Raw genomic sequence first — 24,416 nt, forward strand, 5'->3', positions numbered from 1 at the left:
AAAACGTGTTCCTGAATTTGCCCGACTACTCGTACTTATTTACTGTCTACGACACAACATATTGGCGACGAGGATGGCTCTGTATGGGATTTCGCCACCTGCGGCGTTTTTGCAAAACCCGGGTGAGCCTACGGTACCCTTTGAGACGTGGCTTCGCATGTTTGACAACTACGTGCTAGCTCTGGCCGACAGAATCGAAGAGAAGAGAAAACGTGCACTGCTAATTCACACGGTCGGCGCGGAAGCACAGCGCATTTTCTACACGCTGCCAGCGATCGGTGATTCATACGATGATGCACTGAAAGCTTTGAAGGATTTTTTTGTGCCGAAATTGAATGTTGTCGCGGAGCGGAATAAGTTTCGCCAGAGAGCCCAACGTGCCGGCGAATCTACGGCTCAGTACGCAGCGACTCTTCGGGAGCTCGTTACGACATGTGAGTTCGGCGCTTTATCTGAAGACATGATTCGGGACCAGATTGTGGAGAAGACGTCAAATGCACGGATCAGAGAACGCCTGTTGCTGGAGGATACGTTAACCCTGTATAAGGCACTGAAGATTTCTGCCCAGATCGAGAATGCTGCTGCTGAAGCAAAGACGATCGCTTCCTCAGGTGGAGGAGCGGAGTCTGTCGTCGGCGTTGTCCGTGGAACTACTTTTCGTGGCGGGAGACAGAAGCAGCAAAGGTATTCCAGCTATCATTGCAAGCCGCCACAGACGGCAGCTGCTACTCTCTGTGTTGGACAGAAGGTTGCTGGTAAGACTTGCTACAGATGTGGTTCGTCATCACATGTTGCAAATCACCCCAAGTGCCCAGCTAAATCAGCTACTTGCAGACTGTGCACTAAGCATGGACATTTTGCCAGGGTGTGTAAAAGCAGAGATGCTTCTAGCAGCGTGGGAGAAGTTTCTGGTGAAAATGTCACAGTGCTGCTGGTGGACGAGAATGACACGAATCCAAGAAGCAGTAAGTTGTCATGCACAGTTTCCTTGATGGCTGCTGGTGGCTCTCCAGTTACTGTTGACCTGATTGTGGATACTGGCTCAGGTGTTTCCATTCTTCCAGAGCACCTGTATGAAACCCATTTTAGCCATACACCTCTCCTGAGTCCCAGAAAAAATCTGGCTACTTACACAAGGGAACCAATTTCTGTTCTTGGTTGTTTGGAACTTTTAGTAAAGTTCATGACAAAAAGCACATCTGAGTACATTCATATTGTTCCAAGAGGCACACCAATTTTAGGCATGGATCTTTTTAATGCTCTTCAACTCGAGATAAGGGATGGCATCGTTACTACTAAAGCTCCTGCTATCTCAGTGCAGTACACAGTTGCTGTGGCAGGAAAATCAGGCACTGGAACAGTTTCTGGATTTGTACATAAAGTGATGGTGAAACCAGATATACAGCCTGTGCAGCAGAAGTTACGTCGCCTGCCATTTGCCATACGTGATGCAGTGTCTCAGGAATTAAAAAGACTTGAGTAGGATGGTGTTATTGAGCGAATCGACTCCTCCCCGTGGGTGTCATCAATTGTGGTGGTGAACCGAAAGTCAGGCCGGCTCAGGATATGTCCAGACTTGCGTGAGCCCAACAAGTCCGTTGTAATCGACAGCCACCCACTGCCACATATAGAGGAAGTGTTCCATGAGCTTCGTGGAGCAAAGATCTTTTCCTCTATTGATCTTCAAAATGCCTATCACCAAGTACCTCTTCACCTAGAGAGTCGGGACCTCACTGCTTTCATTACTCATGAGGGACTTTTTCGATTTACGAAAGTGCCTTTTGGTCTGGCATCTGCCCCAAGTGCATTTCAGAGGATGATGTCTCAGATTCTCGCAGGTTTGGAGGGTGTGCAGTGTTACTTGGATGACATAATTGTGTATGCTGACACCCCTACACTGCATGAGATTCGACTTAAAGCTGTGATGCAACGACTGAATGACCGTGGACTAAAACTGAATGCTGAGAAGTGCTTGTTCAGACAAAATGAACTTTCATTTTTGGGCCACGTTGTTTCCGCTTCAGGCATCCGTCCAAACCCAGATCATGTCACTGCCATTACAGAGGCTCCACCTCCGCGTGATGCTACGGCCCTACAGTCCTTCCTGGGCCTCACCGGTTGGTATTCCAAGTTCATCCCCTGTTATGCCTCTGTTGTGGAACCTCTTTGTGCGCTGCTCAGAGGGAATTCTGGATTTACGTGGACTGATGCTGCCCAAGTAGCTTTTTCTCGTGTAAAAGAATTGATTGCTTCAAGTCCTGCACTGGCACTGTTCGACCCTGCTCTCCCAACTCTGGTCACTACAGATGCCTGTGACTACGGGATAGGTGCAGTGTTAACTCAGCTGCATGGTGACTGTGAAAAAACTATCGCATTTGCATCCAGGTCTCTCACAGAGTGCGAGAGAAAGTATTCCATTATAGAAAAAGAGGCTCTGGCGTGTGTGTGGTCGGCTGAACGCTGGCGCACATACCTCTGGGGAAGGCATTTCACCCTGCGAACGGACCATAGCCCTCTCACCACCCTGCTGTCCACAAAAGGCTTCGGAAGAGCAGGTATGAGGATTTCAAGATGGTCTGCTCGTCTAATGTGCTTCAACTACACTGTGGAGTACAAGCCTGGTCGAGAAAACGTTGTAGCATATTGTTTGTCACGTCTACCCCTGCCATCTTCTGAACCGCAGGAGTTGGAGGAGGACGAAATTGCGATGGTGACTGTGGAACTGACAGCTGTTACGACTGACCAGCTACATAACGCCTACCAAGATTGCCCAGTTCTGCAGAAAGTGCTCATGCATCTCAGAAATGGCTGGCCCCGTGCAGCCAAAGGCTTGGATCCTGCCCTGCTGCCCTTTTACAGAATACAGACTGAACTGGCTGAGCTGGAAGGGGTTTTGGTGAGAGGTCCTCATAGAGTTGTGATTCCCTGGGCTTTGCGACCACGCCTCATTCAGTTAGCCCATGATACGCACCAAGGTATGGTCAGGACTAAGCAAAGACTGAGAGAGCTTTATTGGTGGCCTGGTATGGACACTGATGTTGAAGCTGCCATTCGATCCTGCACTACTTGTTCCCAGCATGACAAGACAGCAATAACTCGAGCTGCCCCACTGCAACCAGTGCCGTTGCCCAATGCGGCCTGGGAGAAGCTGGCCATGGATATTGTGGGCACATTCCACTCTGCTCCGCCAGACTGCCGTTTTGCTATTACTTTGGTGGATTATTACAGCAAATGGCCCGAGGTTGCATTTACATCCAATGTTTCATCTGCTACTGTAATTTCATTTCTGTCTACCGTCTTCAGTCGAGAAGGTAATCCAATGGAGTTGGTGACTGACAACGGCCCTTCATTTGTGTCTGCCGAGTTTGAGGCTTTCCTAGCAGCTCGGGACATTACACACCGCCGCAGTTCCATCTATTACCCACAAAGCAATGGTGAAGTAGAGAGATGGAACAGGGTTCTGAAGGACTGTTTACAAACTGCTGACATAGAAGGTCAACCTTGGAAATCTTTTGTTTCCAATTTCCTTTTTACATATCGTGCCACTCCTCACGCCCTGACTCAAATCTCTCCTGCTGAACTGCTTCATGGACGCCTGTTCCGCACTAAGTTGAACATTAGGGACTTTTCTTCTCCTGTTACTCTTCACCGTGCTGGGTTGAAAGACCGGGTGGTTCTGAAACAAGCTAAAGTCAAGCACTACACCGATAAGCATCGAGGAGCACAGTCTCCCCAGTTCCAGTGTGGGTCCTATGTCAGGGTAAAAAAGCCTGGAATCATAAAGAAAGGACACTCTCGATACACAAGGCCCCTGCAGGTGGTTGCTCAGAGAGGTCCTGCAACCTTTGAACTTTCTGATGGGAAAGTATGGAATGCCATACACCTGTCTCGTGCTAATTTTCCTTTTTGTGCGGGCCCCTCAGACAATGATGGTGTCCGGGCCGAGGACATTTATGTACCCCCTCAGACACTTCCACCTGTTGAACTACCTGCCAGGTCCCAGCGGTGTCGCAGGCAGATTCGTCCGCCTGTTTGGTTGGGTGATTTTGAAACCTAGCAGGTTTGGGGGGAGAGTGTGAAATGTTTATCTGATTGGTACTGTGGTTTTCATTCTGTTAAATATTTTGCATAAATCTATATTCTTCAATTTCTGTTTCTCACATTCAACCAGTTTGCCCAGCAAGTTTACTAAAAGAAAAATAAATGCAATACGTTACAGTTGTTAAGTTCCCCTATTGCAAAAAGGTGAATGTGTAATTTCAGTTTATACTTAACGTGTTAAGTAATATGGGCATGGGTAAATTAACTTTGAGTTCCAGAATGGATATCCTTTGTTTTTCTTAAAAGGGGGATATGTGGTATTTGCCTGCATTGACAGTGTTCCACCTTGAGGTGGCAATGTAACATATAGACTGTGCTGGTGAATAGCCTGAGAAGAAAACTAAGTAAAAACGTGTTCCTGAATTCGCCCGACTACTCGTACTTATTTACTGTCTACGACACAACACGACCCAAACTCCCTTCGCAATTGACCAGTAGATCGCGATGGACGTAATGGGCACCCCTGGCATAGATGCTTGTGTAACATGGACATTGATGTACAGGACAGGGGGCTCCATCCTATCACCTCTCCTCTCCTCACTCTCTCCCTAAGCTCTCAAAACTATCTCCAAACTAAACGCTATCTAGTCTCAAACACTCCAAACTATAAACGCGATCAAAAATCTAGTAATCCAAACTCTCTCCAAATCTCAGTTGACTGCAACTCTCCTACAATAACCCCCATTTTGAATGGAGCCTGAGGGGTCTATATAAACCGTTAAAATATGAATTGCATATATATATATATATGTATATATATATACATATATATATATATATATATATTCCTTTTACACCGTCCGTCAAGAGAGCACTTCCATTAGGAAATAGTCAACATGAAATTTCGTCTTCTACTGACACCTGCTGGTCAAATTGAATAGTTGCAAATATTGTGAAGAAGTTGTCATCTAATTCTAATCCTAAACAATATGGCCATTCGAAGTGAAGTATTAAGACAATTAATCAGGTTTGTACTGCTTGATTAAACACATTCATCCTGTTCCAGTGCACTAAAACCCACTTCCCTTCAGGACCGTGTCAGCGAAGTGAAAACTTCCTTGAGTGACGCTGTTTCCCAGCATGCAATGCGAGCTCACGATTCACAATACAATTTCATCACAAACATGGATGTAAAAAATAAAAAGGGACGAAAAATGAAACTTCAGGAACACCAACCAATACAATGCAATACAAGCAGAACTGGGCCAAAGTTTTATATTACGTACACCATAATACAGCCTTCTGGTGGACAAGCCACACTATTTAATCCGTGTCCTCCTATGGTACTTCCGTGGGAGGAAGCTCATCGTAGAGGTCACGTGCTGTGTGCTCATCACTCCACCAATCACGGTTGAGTGAGTTAGTGAACGGAAAAGTCAACGTGAAAAGTCGTAACAGGAGAAGCTTGCTACCGGAAATAATGCGCTACAAGTGGATGTGATCCTCACTGAACCCAATTCAGACGACTCTCCCTCCACTTTTTTTGTTTTGTATGAGCATTAAAAAAAAACAACAACATAATAATAATATGGATTTTGACCATGTATGTTTTGGAGTTCATTGAAAGAGGTTAATAAAAAAAAGGGGTGGGCTGCCATTTTCTTTGTCCCCTCTTTTCTCCTGTTTATTAAGTATGTAGGGAGGTTAGCCTTTCTGTATTTGGCTTCTCTTTCTTTTTTTAGTTAGTTCTTAAGGCGAGCTAGTTGGAGTTTGGTTTATTATTTTGGCCTGGGCCCACCCTGAAGCCTTTGCTGCCCACCGGTTAAGTTGTTTTGTTTATTTCATTTACTGATTCATATATGTTTTTGTTGAAAACCGCCAACTGCCGTGAGAAATTAATGAGGCTTGGGAGTGGGGGAAGGTGTCCCACACGTTCTCGGTCTCGGTTCTCGGTCCCCCTAGACGGGACGTAACACGGAGTTTTCACCGTGACAGCAGGTTGAGCTCCTACCGTTTTACAAGTGATGTCGTCACGTTAGCCTGTTCCATCCCTGCTAAATTCTTTAAAGAACTACCGTTAGTAAACTTTTAAATTATAATACACTCTACACTAATTGTAATTTCCTGCCCGTGGTTCTATATTGCAACAGTTGACGGCTCATATCAGCAGATAAGCAGCAACAATCTGGGCATTGCGGGTGATTCATAAATATGTCATTTCTTATTAATTAGCCCATAAGTGTTGTACACCAGTGTGACACCAAATGCTTGTTGCTGACAGCAGTGAAGAAATGACACTCTAGTGGTTCTGCACATTAGTATAAATAGAGTGATTCTCTATCATTACATCACAGGACGGCGGCACTCTGACAGATTCCATGAACCTGGACACTGATGATCCAGACTCCGGTCCAGATGAGCCAACAGGCCACAGTGGAAACGGGTCAGAGCATGGACTGGCTGCTGAAAGGATCCAGGTAGGTGGCGCTGTCATCCCAAGTTGTGTGGTGTGGAGGATCAGGGCCAAAGTTCCAGATGCTCACAGATGTGACTGTGGATTCAGGAGGAGTGTTTGAAGGCTGGACTCCCAACAGTGATTGGCTGCTGAGGACCTCTCAATCACAATCAGGTTTTTTATTGGCTGTGAGATTGAAAGTGAGATTGCATTGTCCAGGTAGGAGGACAGCAGTCAGCCATGTTTCACCTCCAGTCAACACGCAGTGGTTCACATGAAGGTCCAAGAGGCCTACAGACCTACACTGAGTCTGGAAGTGGCAGTACAGTTGGATCATTGTCTTTGTTGTGTTGTTTGGTCATTGTGATCCAATGTAATGTGAGAGAAGGACGAGTGCAGTTATATTGGAGTGAGTTATTTAGAGTGTAATAGAAGTTATAATGCAGAGTCTGTTTTTATGAAATGTTCTATCACCTGGCAACCATCCATCCATCCATCCATCTTCTACTGCCGTATCCGGAGTCAGGTCTCGGGGGCAGCAGCCTCAGCAGAGACCCCCAGACTTCCCTGGACCCAGTCACCTCCTCCAGCTCCTCCAGTGGGACCCCAAGGCTTCCCAGTCCAGCCCAGAGACCTGGTCCCTCCAGCAGGGTCTCCTCCTGGTGGGACATGCCTGGAACACCTCCCCAGGGAGGCGTCCTAAACAAGACCCCGAGATGCTGGAACTCCTCCCCCTGAGGCAGGGCCTCCCCACCGACCCAGAGAGGGCAAACCACCTCATATCCAGCATTGATTTATCTGTTGGTGATTAATTATAATGTAACATTTATTTTATTTAAATTATATTTGAACTGAATTGGATTTGTTTGTAAAAGTGAGATTTATTTTCATTGATTCATGTGGTTTATGTTGAGACCTAGTGAAGAAGTGGGTATGGCCTACAGAAGGTTTGAGTACACAAGTTATTCAGATATGGAAAATCCCCATGGCAGGACTTCAGGAGATATATAATCAAAGTGTTAAAGCAGCAGAAATGAAACGTCAGTTGAGGTCAAGGTTACACAGGTCAGAGGTTGTGATGGCTTTTATTGTAAGAATATTGAATCCTTGAAATATAATGTTTGAGCTCGTAACAAAGTTAGGATGATATAACATAATCACATAAAATAAATGATCTGGTTTCCTTCTGATTCATTGATGTCCTTCTGAAATCTCCACACAAACATCTGGCAAGCATCAAAACCATGAATTATTTTGAGGGAAATTTCTTTTGTCTTACTTATGATTCAATAATGATTTGAGTTCCCATCACAGGTGTTGTGAATCACTTTATCTTTTCCACATTATTTCCTCATTTAAGATCATGAAGCAGAAATAAAGTCTCTTGAAAAGTATTTTTCACCTCCAAAATGAAGATGCTATAGAACTCTGAAGTGAGAGCAGAGCAGTGTGTTGTTGATGTGTGGAACCTTCATGCTGAGATGTTCCAGCCGTGGATGATGAGAGCAGAAGCAGTGGTTGTGTTGCTGCTGCCTTCACTGAGCAGCTGCTCCAAGTCCTGCTTCTTCCACTGAGGATTCAACTCCAGCAGTGGCTTCTGGGACGTCTCTCCCAGTAACCACAGCAGCTTGTAGGGAGAAGCAGTCCGCCAGCCACCAGGCTCCACTGGGGTCAAAGGTCGTGCCAGCTTGCTGGTTAGCTCCACTGGTTGTAGTTCTGTCAACCACCACTAGATGGAGCGCTCCTCTTCACTCTCCTCCTCACTCCCCATCACAAAGGTCTCCCAGCTGCAGAGAGAAGAAGAGACAGCAACAGTCAGGACTCACGGTCCTTGAACGCATCATCACACAGACGTTGACTGTTGATGGAGATGATGGAGTGACTGGTGAGAAGAATGTGACTCTCAGTCACATGTCAAGTGTGGAACATCAGAAGGTCATGTGACCATGGAGTGTTGGACTGACACTGAGGCCTGATGAAGATGAACTGATCAATAATTGAGTGGTGAACTGAGAGAAGAAGCAGTTTGGCAGCAGATGTTGGATGAATGAGGAGCAGTTGATCAATGTTGACATAGTTTTTCTATTGGCTGGAAATGTCTTGTTGGCAGGGCAGAAAGATCACCTCCCCAGTATGATACAACTGATGGTTGCATTGTGGCTACGAACCAAACCAAACAAGCAAAAACTGGTCAAACAGCGCCCCTCAGTGGCAGAACTGGGAGCTGCGAGGACCGACACGTCATAGGAAGGTTTGAAGGTTCAAGGCCACATTTGAACACTTTGTTTCTTATTTACATATTATAGAGTGACCTGTCTGAAATATCTGCCTGTTAATCAATGTGTTATTTTTTCAGCATGTGTTCATTTCTCTGTACAGTCTGCAGTAGAAGGTAGTTTTGACTCGAGGGCTCCCCCTGGCGGCTCTTTACAAAACTACAGTTGCCATCACTTGTTAGCAGTCCATGATGACGGTGAGAAAAATGTGATTTCCTCTTTGAAGAGCTGCACCTGTTTCTCCCTGACGTGATGAGACTGGACACTTGTTTAGGGCAGTGGCGGCTGCTGGTCTTTCAAGGAGGGGAAGCTCATTTTCTGCCTGCGTCATAAAATCCATTTGTTTATTTATACGTAAATTATGCCATCAATGTCTTTCAATAAAAATGATCAGTGACCCTGTTGTAGCAGCTAGCTGCCTGCCTGCCACATCACACCAGTCTGTTGCACAAACTGTCCACTGCCTGGCCACATCTGGAGCACAAGCTAGAAATCAGCTTTGCACTTCCTGCTGCTGCACAGTGTTCTTCTGTCTGATCAGCCTTTCTCCCCCTCAGGCTGCAGCTGCACTGGTGAGTTCCAGCTGACATTATATCTTCATATATTCTTATTAACGGCTGACTGTGTATAATGGAGATACTGTTTATATATACAGTATGTATGCATTGTAGTTGTACCCATATTTTATTTATTTATACACAGCCTTGACAACATCTATTGTATTTATGGACCTATAATTATATAATTATATCTGTTAAAGCTTATTATATATATATATGTATATATATATATATATATATATGTGTATATATATATATTAAGGGTGTCAAAGTTAACGCGTTATTAACGCGTTAACTCAACGCCGCTTTATCGCCGAAAAGTTTTTTTTATCGCGCAATTAACGCACACAATGCTTTTTGAGCCTTTGGCCGCTCCGTAGATTGTGGAAACTGGAAATGAATTGACTCACAGCACACAGTCACACGCTTGCAGCCGGTGTACCGGCTTGTAAACACAACAAAAAAAACAAGCGCTTCCATTCGGCGCCCATGTTCATCAATGTAGTAGTTCACACCCGACGCGAACAGGCGCGTGGCTCCCCTCGCGGATCGCGCCATGCATTTAACGTCAGTTCACTGGACGTGGAAGCGAAGCGCCGAGCGCTTCCATTCGGCGCCCACGTTATTCAATGTGGTGGTTCACACTAGACGCAAACAGGCGCGCGGCTCGCGCCATGCAGTTGTCGCTTCGGCGTCTGCTCTATTTTGTGCGCGAGCCGTGAGCGATCCTCGTCAATAGTACAGGAAGTCGCTAAAAAAAACAACAACGAGAAAAGAAAATCCGGTGAATTTTCAAAATAAACTAATTTCAAAATAATATATATATATATATATACATATATATGTATATATATATATATATATATATATATATATATATTAATATATATATATATATATATATATATATCCACTGAGACTTACCGTCTGTAATGTGTCTTCCACAGGTCCGGTACGGGTCATGGACTACGAGGAGTACGACGACGAGTACTTGCTCTTCCAGCAGCTTCTCAACGACACCGCCAACACCTCTGAGCCGGGTTACGTGGTCAGCGACCCGGTCCAGCTGTGTCCCAGGACCGGCGTCAACCACTTTGGCGCCAGGATCATCCCAGTCTTCTACTACGTCAACTTCCTGCTCAGCTACCTCGGCAACGGCTTGGTGCTCTTTGTCATCTACAAGTACGAGAAGCTCAACACCGCCACCATAGTCTTCCTCCTGAACCTGGTCCTGTCCAATGTCCTCTTCACCTCCAGCCTCCCCTTCTGGGCCACCTACCACCTCTCGGAGTGGATCTTCGGCGAGGCGCTGTGCAAGCTGGTCAGCGGCGCCTACTCTGTTGGCTTCTGCTACCTGACCGTGGTGCACGCGGTCCCGGCCGCCAAGAGCAGGAGGAGGGCGGGTACCCCGAGAGCACCGTGCTACCAGCAGTTCCTGCTCTTCTTCCTGCTCCCGCTCTTCATGGTGATGTACTGCTACACCAGCATCACCGTCCGCGTCCTGTCCACTCGGCTGAAGAACAAGTGCCGCACCGTCAAGCTCATCTTTGTCACCGTTTTCACCTTTTTCCTCTGCTGGACGTCCTACAACGTGATAGTCTTCCTGCGCGCCCTCGAGCTCTCCGGCCCCAGCCGGGGGGGGGGGGGCGGCTCATCGTGTGCCCCCTCGGAGGCCACGGACTATGCGCTGTACGTGACGCAGAACGTGGCCTACGTGTACTGTTGCGTCAGTCCCGTGTTTTACACGTTTGTGGGCAAGAAGTTCCAGAGCCACTTGAGAAAGCTGCTGGCCAGGAAGCTGCCGTGCCTCCACAAGCACATGAGCCTCAGCAGCCAGAGCAGCAGGACCACGTCCCAGAGGACCGCACACTCTGTCTACTAGTGCCCGTCTCACGCACACACACACACACACACACACACACAGCCAGTTGTTCCCACCTAGACAGTAAGCGCTGTATATCTAGAAAAACATACTAGCAGTTCATGGACTAAGTCTCAATCCAGGGTCTGCATCCTTGGAAGGAAGCCTCCATTGTCTGAAGGAAGCGTCCTCCGTCCGAAGGAAGCGTCCTCCGTCTGAAGGAAGCGTCCTCCCAAGGACCCGGCCCAGAAGGACCGACCCAAACCCCGCCTCCCCGGTAACCTCACGGGACGGTCTAGCCTTGGGCGTACTTCCTGGTTGCGTCACCGCCGTTCCCTCCTGCTGGCCAACCCCGGAAGTGTGGTTTTCATAGCATCAAGCTCACCATTGGTTGGTTGGATGTTCAAATCAGTAAAAACCCTGCGTTAAAAACTGAAGATTTGATGTGAAATTTCAATACTTAAATTTATACGCGGTGTCTTTGCCAGTAGATGGCGCTAATTTCAGCTGACTTCCCAGGATCCCAGGATGCTTTGCAGCAGCAGCATGCAAAGCATCCTGGGATACAGAAGGAGGTGAAGGATAGTAGTGGTGTAGCCTTGGTGCTAACAGTAGGGAGCATTTGGAGCGTCGTTCTGACTATTGGGAATTGGGAGGAGCCTTCAGCGCAGTGCGGTGACGCAACTTCCTTTCAAATTGCAGCCTTCCAAGGATGCAGCGCCTGAACTGAGCCACAGCCATGGATTGCTGGTGACGTACGGGGTCACGTGACCATTTCACTGACCAGTGAACATGGCGCGGGGATGTGTGTGAAAAGTACACAATTATTCTTTGGGTTTTGAACTCAACGGTTTGTTGTGTTGTGTAAACCTTGTCAGCAGTGAGTTGTATCAACTATTATCAACTACTACAAATAGATCAATAAATACACACATTTTATGGACTGAAATGTGTTTTTCTGATGTGGGCTGTTTGTCCTGGTGTGTTTCCAGAGGAAGTCCTGGATCCTTGTGGCTGTAGGGGGAGTAGGAGGCTCAACGTTGGCCTTGACAAAGGACAGTAGTGACCTTGTCACTGCTGAGCTCCACTCAGTTTGTTCAAACACTGGGTTTGTTTTTACCTAACCCTGATGGAGCCTTGCTATGAGTGGAACTGTGACACACGAGAAGGCTTTACTAGACAGAGGGGGTGGGGGGTAGCGGAGCAGCAGCAGATGGATGCAGTGTTTTGGTGAGCCACCTCATAGGAGGAGACAATGTATCCTGGGATATCATGGAGAAAACGTGTTGCTGTAATGTCAATGGAACCAAGTCAGTGTCTGTGAAGCCCCACCAGGGTGTTGAGCTACTAGAACAGGGGTGACATGACAGACCTGCATCGAGTCGGCGGGCCACCGAAGTTATGTTGACGGGGGGGGGGGCAACTCCATTGGGACAGACCTCTACATCGCGGTCGAACGTGATATATGGATAGATGGCGGTCAAAACGCTATTTCGCCGGTGATAGATAGTGTGTGTTGAATACATACATTCGTCACTGTATTTTGATTTACCTTGTATGTATATCTATACTGTTGGAATCATATATTTAGTTTAGATGTTAGTGTTGAATAATATAATTAGTTTAGATGTTTGTTTATAATAACATGATTATTAATATAAAGCTGTTTAATCATTTGGCTGACCTACTCATAGAGAAAAGGCATTGTTGCAGGAGTCACACAAAGAGCTCAAGAAGGAACAAACATCCCTCACTAACTGGTGACCCTGGGGGAGCAGAGGGTGACCCTGGAGACCAGAGGGTGACCCTGGGGGACCAGTGGGTGACCCTGGGGGACCGGATCACCCTGGGGGAGCAGAGGGTGACCATGGGGGACCAGAGGATGGACAGAGAGCTAACTGACTTTGCGACCACCATAAGACTTTATAACCCGGTCATTTACAGGGGGGAGAACTCATGATCCATCGGAGGCACGGGGGGGAGGAGCCTGTGACCTCAGGCATGTTGTGCACTGTATTATTTCAACAGGTCACGCTGGAACCAATGATGGATCATTTGGCTCCCTGCCAAATAAGGACTTGTTTCCTGTTGCACTCAGTAATCAGAGACTTGGATCAAAGGCTGCCCCAACATCCAATGAGGCTTGGGTCTGGAGACCGGGCAGCCAGTCAGAAGAGGACAACACCTGGGAGTGTTTGCATGTTTTCTTTCTGTATAAAAGGACTGGGTCAAGGGACAGAGAGCAGTCAGACTTCATGCCCTGACAATACTTTGGTGTTGCTAGGGTTCTGAACTGGGCCCAGAGCTCTGTATAGTTGTACCCTCAATTGATTTCTTTACTAAAGACATATTTAAATTGGCATTCTTCTCCTGTGACTCTTCATTCAACCAACACGCGGATCAGCAGCACGGCACAAGGAAATCTGATCCAACAATACATAGAGAGAGAGAGAGATTTTGTGTATACAACATTAATACAAACAAAGTACCGTAAATACGCCAGGGATTGACAGAAAATAAAAAGATAACCTTAATCAACCGATGTAGTTTGGCCTAATAGAGTTGCCGTATGTGATGTCATTGGCAGTCGCCCACCGGACAGAGGCGACTGCCAATGACGTCACATACGGCAACTCTATTAGGACGGGGTTTGCCCATGTCTGTACTAGAACCACCCAGAACCACCAGGGTGTTTAGCTCTTAGAACACCCTAGAACCTCCTAGAACCATCCAGAACCACCAGGGTGTTTAGCTCTTAGAACACCCTAGAAGCTCCTAGAACCATCCAGAACCACCCAGAACCACCAGGGTGTTTAGCTCTTAGAACCCCCTAGAACAATCCAGAACCACCAGGGTGTTTAGCTCTTAGAACCCCTGAGAACAATCCAGAACCACCAGGGTGTTGAGCGCTTTATTGCAATGACTCTGCAAACACTGAGACACCTGAGTCAAATGATACTAGTGTTGGTGAAGATGCCACATTTCACAGCACATTGAAGCTACTAATATAGATCTACATACACATTAATCTACCTGAACATGCAAACACAAGCAGGTGGAGATTTAAAGATACTGCTCAAGAAAAAAGGTGCATTAAACATTGATGGACTTATATGGGTACGCATACAAATATATATTTATTAGTGCTGGGACTCCATTAAAGAAAATAATCTAATTATTTATGGTCTTTGTAATTGGTCAAACCTCTGACCTTTGACCTCTATCAGTCATGGTTGACCTCCAGTGCTCACGCAGTGCTTCACTGGAAGGCCAAGAACAATCCAAGAGTCCATATGTGGCACTGCAAGGTCCACCAGTGGCTTCTGGGACGTCTCTCCCAGTAACCACAGCAGTGTGTAGGGAGAAGCAGTCCGCCAGCCACCAGGCTCCACTGGGGTCAAAGGTCGTGACACGCAGTTCTGTCAGCCACCACTAGATGGAGCTCTCCTCTTCACTCTCCTCCTCATCCTCCCTCAATACCTCTCCCACCTGCAGAGAGAAGAAGAGACAGCAGGAGTCAGGACTCACAGTCCTTGAACGCATCATCACACAGACGTTGACTGTTGATGGAGATGATGGAGTGACTGGTGAGAAGAAGCAGACTCTCAGTCACATGTCAAGTGTGGAACATATGAAGGTCATGTGACCATGGAGTGTTGGACTGATACTGAGGCCTGATGAAGATGAACTGATCAATAATTGAGTGGTGAACTGAGAGAAGAAGCAGTTTGGCAGCAGATGTTGGATGAATGAGGAGCAGCTGGACGATACCATCCTCCTCTCACACTGTGACTGGGAACACTGGACCTCTGCTGTGGGATCAACTGGCTTTGGTGCTGGAACCATCATCCACTGCTTCCAAACCAGTACTGACCTCACACTCTCCAGTTGATGGTCTCTGCTGTGGACAAGATCCATCAGTGGCTTCACTGATGAAGCCTTCAGGTTGTTCAACCTCAGGTCCAGCTCTCTGAGGTGGGAGGGGTTGGACTTCAGAGCGGAGAGCAGACAATCACAACTGACCTCTGACAAACTGCAGTCAATCAACCTGAATAGAGAATAAATGATGGAGAGTTTATAATGATGGAGAGTTTTTCCAGGGTGTCATCACTCTGAAAATCAAAGTGAAATGTCGACTTCAGAATCTGACACGACAGAAAATGTCACCTTGAAATTAAATCCTCAGTCCAAAACTAATGTGTGTTGAAATGATGTTTGGTCACATGACCACTGATGAACAGAATGAAGTTTTCATATTTCTGGATGTCATTTTGATATGAATCAACCTTCAGTTCAATGTTTATTCAACATGTGTGATGAAGTGTGTTTGGTGCTGAAACCATCATCCACTGGTTCCAAACCAGTACTAACCTCAGAACCTCCAGTTTACAGTCTGGACTCTGCAGAAAACCACTCAGCACCTTCACTCCTGAATCCTGCAGCTGGTTCCAACTCAGGTCCAGGAGTCTGAGGTGCGAGGGGTTGGACTTCAGAGCTGAGAGCAGCCAATCACAGCTGAGCTCTGACAAACTGCACAACTCCAACCTGAATAGAGAATAAATGATGGAGTGAGTGGAGTTTTCATCAGTATATGAAATTAAAAATATGAATGTCTATAACACTGTAGGGGCGACACGGTGGCGCAGTGGTTAGCGCTGCCGCCTCACAGCAAGAAGGTCGTGGGTTCGATACCGGGGCCTGGACCTGGGACCTTTCTGTGTGGAGTTTGCATGTTCTCCCCGTGTCTGCGTGGGTTCTCTCCGGGTTCTTTGGCTTCCTCCCACAGTCCAAAAACATGCATGTGAGGTGAATTGAACATTCTAAATTGTCCGTAGGTGTGCATGTGAGTGTGAATGGTTGTTTGTTTCTTTGTGGCCCTGCGATGAACTGGCGACTTGTCCAGGGTGTCCCCTGCCTTCGCCCTATGACAGCTGGGATAGGCTCCAGCAGACCCCCGTGACCCTGACCTCGACGAAGCGGGTATGGAAAATGAATGAATCATATAACACTGTAATGTCCATTAAACCAATCAGAAGCACAACAATAATACTGAAATAATGAATCACCACAATAAAATATTTTCTATCAACCTGTTTAGTCATGTGACCACTGATCAGCTGTTAACAATGTTGGAATTCATTGATTAATTTTGCCTCAAAGGTTCAGTGTGTAAAATCAGTGCAGATTTATTGCTGAAAGCTTCATATGCAACCGTCAATATAGTTTGAAGTCTTTGATTAGTAGAAAATAAAAGTCCTCTGCTTTTCCTGCCATTAGAATGCTTCTTTCTAGAAACAGACAGAAGGTCAAAGGTCGTGGCCATCTTGCACCGCCATGTTTGTAGGCGGCTGGTTGGGAAGATGAGTTTGAGAGACAGTTTCATATTGATGGTTGGAGGCTGGAATCCTCTAATAAAGCAAGTGCTGAGAACAAATGGTTATTAAGTGACTGAAATGCAGTGGAATCTTTTCTGCATCTTGCTCATCAATACTGAACTGACTGAGATGATAGAACCTGCATTGACCCTTGACCTTCTGCTGAGTCCAGCTGGATCTATCTACAGTATCTAAGTGCTCATACAGGTGGCTAATGCTAGCGATGGTTGTAATATTTGTGTTGATGGAACTTTATCATTATACAGAGAACTAGACACCTTTGCTGTCAACCACATCCTTTATGATGCTGGAAGGCTACCGTAGTTCACTGGCAAGAAGGGGAGAGGGAGCGTCAGCAAGTAAGCACTGCAATCTGATGGCACTAGTTGGCAGGATTTTACATACTGGACCTTCAAATCCAGTTTCACTCATTTCAAACACAAACCAGTGACTGCAAATTGAATTTCCAACAGCAGTGAAGTGAAAATAATGACAACAATAACAAGAGTAATAGAAGTTGTAAAGTGAAGAGGGTGAACTGACCTCAGAGTCTCCAGTTTACAGTCTGGACTCTGCAGAAAACCACTCAGCTCCTTCACTCCTGAATCCTGCAGCTGGTTTTTCTCTAAAATATTGTTTGTATTTAAAAAGTAATTTACTTGGTTAAAAAACAGTTTTTCTAAAATCTTACTTAAAAATGGTAAGTTGGATACAGGTCGGTAGTTATTAAAAATGTTTGGATCCAAGTTGCTCCTCTTCAAAAGGGGCCTCACCACCGCCGTTCTAGAGGCAGCAGGGAAAACACCCGTCTGAAGAGAGCAATTGACAATATATAAAATCTGCTCCTCAAAGAACCCATAAAGTGACTTTAAGAGTGACGTGGGAATTGGGTCTAAAAGGCAGGCTGTGGACTTTACTTGGGAGAAAACTCGACCAAGTGTCCTTGCATCAACTAGAGCAAAACTCTCCAGTGTTTCCTCAGATAAAAGTGGTTGTCCAGATGTGTAGAAAAATTGATTTTGATTAATTAAAATACTGGACCTAATGACATCAATTTTACTTACAAAGTGGTCTGCAAAATTCTCACAGAGGGCATCTGTTGGTGTCTGTATGTCCTGATTAAAATTTGTATTGGTTAAAAGATTGAAGGTAGAGAAAAGAAATCAAGGGTTTTTGCTATTGTTTGTGATGAGGTTGGAGAAATGGGTTATTCTTGCCTGTTTGACAGTTTTATTGTAAGATTTGAGTAGATGACGAAATGTTTCATAATGGACAGTGTTACGAGAGTTAACCACTAGATGGCAGCCAAGTTCCATGCAATATGCAGAGACATCTAGTGCGAGTTGATGACGTTGGCTTCCGGGTGTTTTACCTGATGAGCACTGTTATAACCATAGATATATACAGAAGGCGAGATGTCTTATCCGCGCTGCTGGCCAATGGAATCGAACGTCCGCACTGGCGGCCATCTTGCCACAGTCACCTCGCTCCGCCCCTCTCACTCATAACTATGTATTCTTATTGTGCATGTTCTTTTAAATAGCCCTAAATTGCTCTATTTTCAACCGAATTTCGAGCGGTTTGGTTTGTTACAAAGGTTATAAGCATAGTTATGATACTGCATACTTATTAATGATTTATAACCATCGGCTTTCATGTGAAAATAGCAAAAACACGCACACACCCGTATTTAATAAAAACATATATGCTAAACGCTAAACTAAACAAACCAGCACTAAATCGTAACATTAATCAAACAGCTCCAACAATAGCTTACAGATGAAATGTGATCCTACAAGCTTTTGTTTGTGGACAGCGACGATTGCTGCAACCATAAGCGGCACAGAAGTTCGGCATTTTTTCAGTCACCGATTTCCTGTAGAAACCATAATGCATGATGCTGTAGCAAAGCAATCCAATTGTAAATCATTTGCAAATTAAGTTAAATGATATAGAAAAAAAGCTATTCTGTCTCTCCATATGTCAAATTGCTTGTTTTATTTACACCTACCAATCCTAATCCCTTTTATCACAACAAGAAAAAAGACGGACTGTAATCTCAGGTTGTCACCGTTCGACTCTGAATCAAACAGGTGGGGGATGAGATATCAGCAGCTCTAGTTCATTGATCACCGTGTCTCTGCTGCATGAACTGATGAGACTGCGTTCATGCAGCAGCAACGTTATAGGAAACGCACCTCAGCGAATAACTACAACCTACACCACAAATATTGTATGTGAACAAAATACTAGTTTGTCCTGAAATAGCTGTTGGCTAAACTTAACTTAAGAAATGAAAATCTTAGTGGTCTCAGTCGTATTAACTTGTGCAGATAGGCTGCCATAGCACCATTGTGATTTTTTTCTAATAGAAAGCTGCACTCTCAACATGTTCAACCATCCAGAATTATTGCTACGTTATGAACGTTTGTAAGAAAGCAAACCGTGTGCAAAGCCGTCAGGTTTTCAGCGAGATCAGAGTGTTAATGTTTGTTCAGATCACTCACGTTCCCTCACATTCACTACATCAGACCGTGACTGCCTGACTGTGGAAAGATGGCGGCCAGTGCGGACGTTGGATTCTGCGCCGTGAGACATCTAGCCTTCTGTATATATCTATGGTTATAACTAGCGGCCATACAATAAAAGTAGCGTATCTACAAAGATTGCATGACTGTATAAAAGAAAGAACGAAACATGGTGTCAGAGGCGGAAACTTAACGCCGCGGCTGAAGACAGAACAACAAGGCGCTATAAAGGCTGGACGTTTTTTCAATGGAGCTAAACTGCTAAGCTAATACCTGACGAACCATGGCTTTTTCAATTCCTGTACCAGACGCAATGGACATGAAGGGCGACGTATATAACAACTGGACATTCTTTAGAGCACAATGGGAAAACTATGAGATAACAACGGAACTGGACAAAAAAGAAGCAAAAGTAAGAGTAGCCACCCTGCTTACAGTAATGGGCAAAGAATGTCACATAATACAAAGACATCTTCACATGTCAGCGGAGGACAGAGACAATCCAAAGAAGAATCTGGATGCACTACAAAAACACTTTGAACCTTCCAGAAATGTAATCTACGAGAGCTACGTATTTAACACTGCACAGCAGAGTCAACATGAGTCAACAGAGCAATATGTTGCAAACCTGAGAAAGCTAGCAGACAAATGTGAATTTGGTCCCCTGCGAGATGAATTGATCCGTGACAGATTAGTGCTTGTGACTAAAAATGCAAGTACACAAGCACTCATGTTACGTGAATCAGAACTCACACTTGCCAAAGCAATAGACATGTTTAGAGTCAGCGAACTAGCACAAATTCAAAATAAGATAATAACTGGTGTGAAACAGGAGAATGTACACTTTGCACATGACAAACGCTCAGAGATGCGCCCCTCATTTGCACCTCAGCATAATTACAAAGAGCATATGGGACATGCAAACAAAGATAAACGCCCAAATAATAACCTCTGTCGTTACTGTGGAGCAGTGCATGACAGAATGAAATGCCCTGCATTTGGCGTCATCTGCAAAGCCTGTGGAAAGAAAAACCACTTGCCACTGCAAGAGTGTGCAAACAAGCCCAGCGCAAGACACGGGTGAACTTTCTTGGAGAAGACAGAGTAGAGGAGGAAGAAGAAATGGAAGAGGTGTGGTTCCTATCAAACATAAACGCTATGGAACAGGGAAACGAGAAATGGCTTGTCAACCTCAAAGTAACACCGTACATGACTGAACCAGTATCATATGACCCTAGCCATACAATCACATGTCAATTGGACACAGGAGCCACAACCAACGCCATAAGCTTCAGAGATCTAGAGCTCATCACACAAGATGGTAATCCAGACATACCAGCCAGCAAAGCCACCATTAAACTGTATGATGGGTCACAAGTGAAACTAGCTGGGTTGTGTCACCTCAAAGCTGACCATGATGGACAAACACACAACCTGAAGTTTCAAGTTATACACACGTCACAAATGCCTCTGCTTTCTGCAAAAACATGCAAAAGACTCAACTTGCTATTTCATACACCACACAGATATGTCATCTACAGCGGTCTCACGCAGCACAACAGGGACAGATATGCATTTCACAACCACCACAGAGGACATCATCTCAAAATACAACAACGTGTTTGAAGGCCTTGGCTGTCTTCCTGGTGAACTACACCTCGAGGTGGACCCCGACATTAGGCCTGTGCATCAGGTGCCACGACGAATTCCCATTCCGCTCAAACACAAAGTCACTGAAGCCATACGATCCATGGAGAAGAATGGCATCATCAAAAGAGTCACAGAGCCAACACAATGGATCAGCAACATGGTTGTCATAGAAAAGCCAGGAAAGCTGTGCACCTGCATTGATCCCAGCGCACTCAATAAAGCTCTACGGCGGTCACACTACCAGATGCCAACAATAGAGGAGATACTTCCAGACATTGCAAAAGCAAAAGTATTCTCCGTGCTTGATGCCAAAGATGGCTACTGGCAAGTCAAACTTGAAGAAGAGAGCAGTTATCTGACCACCTTTTGGACGCCGCTTGGCAGATTCGGGTGGCTAAGGATGCCTTTCGGCATAAAACCAGCTGCAGAAGAATATCAACGCAGGCAACATGAGGTGTTGCAAGGCCTGACCGGTGTAAGTGTCATTGCAGACGACATTCTTCTCTACGGCTGTGGAGACACTTCAGAAGAGGCACTAACTGACCATGACAGAAACCTGACTGCCTTGCTGCAGAGGGCCAGGGAGGTCAATCTAAAGCTCAATAAAAAGAAGCTGAAACTAAAACTATCCAGTGTCCAATACATGGGACATCTTCTCACCACAGAGGGCCTTCGCCCAGACCCAGAGAAGGTGGCAGCGTTTCAACACATGCAAACACCCACTGATGTTAAATTGCTACAGAGATTCCTGGGGTTTGTAAATTATCTTGCCAAATTTCTTCCTCATCTCTCAGATGTGTGTGAGCCTCTCCAACGCCTGACAGATAAGGACGTGGAGTGGACATGGCTATCACAACATGAATCTGCCGTTGACACTGTGAAGCAATTAATCACATGCCACCCAGTACTCAAGTACTACAACCTGCAGGAAGAAGTCACACTACAGTGTGACGCCAGCGAGACAGGCCTAGGTGCAGCTCTTCTTCAGAATGGGCAACCTGTTGCATTTGCCTACTGAACAGAGATATGCGCAAAGGTGGTGTACAAGCAAGGGAAGGATCTTCATGTGGCAGATTTTCTGTCGAGGACTTAACAGCCAAACACACAGCATGCCCACATGCAAACACCTGCCACCATCTATGCCATGGGCCTCACCACCGAAGACCTACAACGAGTCGACCACCTCGCAGACACGAATATTTCAACAGCTACACTGGAGTCCATTAGAACTGCCACAATCAAAGATCCACTATGTTGTGCACTCCAGACTTACATATTGAAAGGGTGGCCCACAGCTACACAAGCAGTAGCTCCAGAACTGCGACCTTTCTACTACTCTGACGACTGGGAACTAGATGAACTTTCAGACACAACTAGTGATGTTCTCTCTGACACGGGGCTTCGAACCACGCCCCACAACTCGGTCGGGTTTTTTTCTGAAGCACTGCTCCGGAGCTTGCTTCAAATCACGTGACTGATGACGTTTGAACCACTTCACTGCTTCATTCAGACTGAATCAGCTGGCTGGTTTGGTTCAGTGGGCGAGGCTTTGAAAGACTGGCAGGTCTCAGTTGAGTTTAAAATGGATGAAACGGCGCAATGCGTTGCCTATCTGGTCGATACCTTTTGGATTGATTTGATCAGCTTTCGTATTGCTTTCGGTTTGCTTTCTTATTGCTCTGCAACGGAACCAACCAGGAAGAGATCTCAAGTCTGGGAGCATTTTTAAAACGTGCCGCCGAACAAGGTCATTTGTTACAAGCGTATAACTCAACTAATTCATACAATAACAAATAAAAGCCCTGAAAATGCTGAGTCAGCTGTGCGCCGGTTAAAATCTGAGTGTGCAGCATTGTTGCGGAATGTACCGCATGAAGAGGAGCCGCCATCTACTTCGAGAGCACAGCCAGAACCAGCTGCATCTTCCCAAGGTACAAAAATTATAGAATTTGGATCAATAGACTTTATTTGTATTTTTTCATGTACAGACTAAACTTTATCTAATGTTTCATTTTCAGCCATTGACCTGTGGAAGCTGTTGGACCGGGACGCTGAAGAAGCGAGGGCATCCAGCAATGCTACTGCTGATGCCATAGTGGAGGTGCAGTGTTATCACAGGACCCTCTGGTGTACTGGATGACACACAAAGCTGTATACCCAAACCTATACAAGCTAGCAAATGAGTACCTGCCTGGCAACACCAGCATCCTCTGTGCCCTGCGAGAGGGTGTTTTCGAAAGCTGGGGAAATAGTTTCCGAAAAGAGAAACACCCAAGCACCTTAAGCCCATACACCCCATCTGTACATAAAATATATAGAAAAAAGAAAAAGGAAAAAATGTATATATGTATATATATATACATATATATACATATATACATACATATATACATATATACATATATATATATATACATATATATATATATATACATATATATATATATATATACATATATATATATACATATATATACATACATATACATATACATATACATATATATATATATATATATATACGTATATATATATGTATATATATATATATATATGTATATATATATATATATATATGTATATTCCCTGGTGGAAGATGACTGGGACAACAGACAAAAAGACAGCAGACTCGAGCACATAGTTGGTGACAGGAGGGAAGTGTTGACTGATGTGCCAAGTGTCCCCCAATCTGGACATTTAGGCCTCAAGCAGACCAGAACCAGATCCAACATAAAACCTCCTGAGAGGTACCGCAAAGATTTTGTTGTTTAAACTTTCTGAAGAAAGAATGTCATCTCTTTTTTATTTCTGTGCCACTTTGTTCATGTGGACTGTTCATTTTTTTCTAATGTTTAGGAGAGTGAACTAGTCATTTCTGTTTAACCTGTAGCCAGCTATTGTTGTTGCTGGCCACGTAACTCTCATCCGGTCACTATTGTCCATTTTCAACTGCTTTCTTTCCATATGTTAAAGGAGATGTTACGAAAGTTAACCACTAGATGGCAGCCAAGTTCCATGCAATATACAGAGACATCTGGTGCGAGTTGATGACGTTGGCTTCCGGGTGTTTTACCTGATGAGCACTGTTATAACTTGCGGCCATACAATAAAAGTAGCGTATCTACAAAGATTGCCTGACTGTATAAAAGAAAGAACGAAACAAGGACAGGAGTTGGGGAAAGAACACCTCACCCCATCAACAACCACAGAATCAACGAGGCAAACGTCCCTGTCACTGTCCTGCCACAAGGGGCGAAACGTCAATGAATGGTAGTTCATGGTTGATGACCCTGCAGCTGACCCGTGGGCACCGAAAGAAGTGCGACAGGCAGCAATGCCAAGCAGGAAATGTCTCCTACCTGTACATTTACAGTAAGTCATAAAATAGCTATATTGCATTTATTTTTCAGTGTTTTAAGAGTCCTTTCATTAAAAAGCTAAATACCATGAAGACACATATTTTGTGGAAACACACCCACTCCCACATTCAGGTGGAGGTCCTCCACCCCCGCGAGATGTCCCGGTGTTGAAACTGTAGGAGGCGGCGACTCTCACTGGAAGTGTCGGGACTGTTCTTCGCTGTAGGGGAGCGCTCCTCGTGGAGCAACTCTACTTCCGGTGTAGGGAATGCGTTATGCAGCGTTTTCTTGCTTTGCATCGCTCCTCTGAT

The 24,416-nt window shown here is 45.3% G+C and overlaps 1 protein-coding gene and 1 long non-coding RNA gene across 2 annotated transcripts in view; both read right to left on the reverse strand.

Annotated features, from left to right (window-relative positions):
• Positions 1-24,416, reverse strand: part of LOC142889629 (NLR family CARD domain-containing protein 3-like) — a 305,633-nt gene that overhangs the window by 61,232 nt on the left and 219,985 nt on the right. The gene's annotated exons all lie outside the window — the stretch shown is intronic.
• LOC142889685 (uncharacterized) lies at positions 14,234-15,153 on the reverse strand. Its single transcript, XR_012926878.1, has 2 exons — positions 15,058-15,153; positions 14,234-14,665 (listed from the first exon to the last, which is right to left on the reverse strand). It is a non-coding gene; the product is annotated as an uncharacterized LOC142889685 (long non-coding RNA).

This window comes from Nelusetta ayraudi, unplaced genomic scaffold, assembly GCF_046127955.1.
Source record: "Nelusetta ayraudi isolate G7.1 ecotype Tasmania unplaced genomic scaffold, CSIRO-AGI_Nayr_v1 ptg000023l, whole genome shotgun sequence".
NCBI lineage: Eukaryota > Metazoa > Chordata > Actinopteri > Tetraodontiformes > Monacanthidae > Nelusetta > Nelusetta ayraudi.